This window comes from Littorina saxatilis, linkage group LG11, assembly GCF_037325665.1.
Source record: "Littorina saxatilis isolate snail1 linkage group LG11, US_GU_Lsax_2.0, whole genome shotgun sequence".
Lineage (NCBI taxonomy): Eukaryota > Metazoa > Mollusca > Gastropoda > Littorinimorpha > Littorinidae > Littorina > Littorina saxatilis.
Window position 1 is genome coordinate 2,529,865 of NC_090255.1, and position 2,066 is coordinate 2,531,930.

At 34.6% G+C, this 2,066-nt stretch overlaps 1 long non-coding RNA gene across 1 annotated transcript in view; it reads left to right on the forward strand.

Moving 5' to 3' along the window:
* The window catches only part of LOC138979405 (uncharacterized), a 6,242-nt gene extending 5,267 nt beyond the window's left edge, over window positions 1-975 (forward strand). The window contains exon 3 of the long non-coding RNA XR_011460013.1: window positions 1-975. This exon is cut by the window's left edge and continues 865 nt beyond it. This is a non-coding gene — a long non-coding RNA (uncharacterized lncRNA).
* Window positions 976-2,066: the final 1,091 nt, after the last annotated feature.

Below are 2,066 nucleotides of genomic sequence, written 5' to 3' on the forward strand. Positions count from 1 at the left end.
TCAGACACTATACTTTCGTCGGTACCACTGAACAAATAGTGAAACTCATCACCTAATTCATTTTTATCGCACATGTCACACAATCTTTCATTTCTAGGAACATTAAAAAAATCTGTGCTGATGTATTGGCAACTTATGATATCTTGTTCTAAATTTTGCTAGTTTAACTTGGAGTTTCCTAGGCAACCAAAGCAAATACCTTTCCAGACAAAAATCCTTTTTATATATTCTGTAATTAAAACACAAGCTGCTGGCATTCACGTCAGTGTTCCATTCTTGCAGGAATTGATATCTTAGCCTTTGTTTTACAACGTTTTTAAAACCTGAGACAGCAAGACTCTGAGTTGTCCATAAATATGATAGACCCAACTTATTTAACATAGTATTGACATGCGACAACCAGGGCAATTTAACGTTTTGTACATGGTACAACTTCAAATGTAGTTTTAACATTAAACAAGACATCTTTGCACCATCGTTCATTTCTTTCATCAGTTTATACCAATAAACCAGTAACTGACATTGTACCTAAATTCTAATTGGATAACGACCAAGCTCTCCGTAAACCATACAAGTGGGTGTAGTTTTATATACATCAAGAAGCATTTTTAAAAATCGCAATTGAAACCTTGACAATATGTCTAATGAATCATATCCCCACACCTCACAACCATACAACAAAATTGGATGTACACACTTCTCAAAAAGATCCAATTGCACATCAATTGGTAAATTTAGTTTTCTACATTTTCGAATTAACGAGAACATTGCACGGTTACCAATCAAACATTGACGTTTCATGGCATTATGAAATTTGTTATTATAATTAAATAGTACACCTAAGTACACATAGTCCCAAACTACTTGGACAGGTACTCCATTCAAGACAAAATTTGGGATATTCCGTATTTTCCCCCGCGAAAAAACAACTATTTTTGTCTTTTCAATATTTATGCTTAGTCCCCAGTTCTTACAATAACGCATCCAGGGCTTTTTGCATTTCTCCAGGTGTTTCGGCGAGTATAGCAGTATCATCAGCATATATTAACAGGAACAAATACATATAGTCATTAATGCGTTCAACATCTATTTCTTGGGCTCTTTTCAGGGGCAACTCTAGGCTGACATCATATTCAATCAAAAACTGCTTCAGGTCGTTTAAAAATAGTGAGAAAAGAATCGGTGATAAATTTTCGCCCTGAAGAAGCCCGATGTTTGAGGTGAACGTCTCGGAGAATACACTGTTCACCTTCACGCACAATGTTGCCTTATCATACATGTCCTTAATTACATTCAATACCTTACCATTAATATTCCGTTGCATCAGCTTCTGCCACAGGAGACTGCGTTGCACAGAATCAAAAGCTTTACGCAGATCAATGAAAGCACAATATAACTTTTTCTTTTGTTGTAAAAATATATCAATAAGACAATGTAGTGCAAAAATGGGGTCTACAGTAGAGTGGCCTTTTCGGAAACCAGCTTGTTCGTTGCCGATCACAGAATTGTCATCCAGAAATGCATGCAATCTTTTATTTATCACACTTGTAAAAAGTTTTCCAAAACAACTTAGTACACTGATTCCTCTATAATTATCAAGCTGTCGAACTCACGGAATGACACTGAACGCAATTCATTTTTTCACCAAGACAATACAGCTTCGTCAATCGCAGCGAGAAGGAAATCGCTCACTTTCCTCGTGCAAAACGCAGTGAAATTGACAAGCCAGAATAGCGCGGTAGCGTATTTCTCTAAGCAGGAAAGCGCGCTTTTATGTATTCTTTTTAACTTTCTGAGCTTGTTTTAAATACAACATATCATATCTATATGTTTTTGGAATCAGGAAATGATAAAGAATAAGATGAAATCATTGTTGGATCGATTTCTGGAATTTTAATCGTAGTACTAATTAACCTATTTTTGTTAATTGTGATCACATTTTAAGAGTAAACATGACATATGTATATATTTTTAGATTAAGAATTTGATGAAAATAACGATGCAATCAATTTGAAATCGATTTACGAAAATTTAAATTTAATGACAACTTTAATGAGCAAATTCAT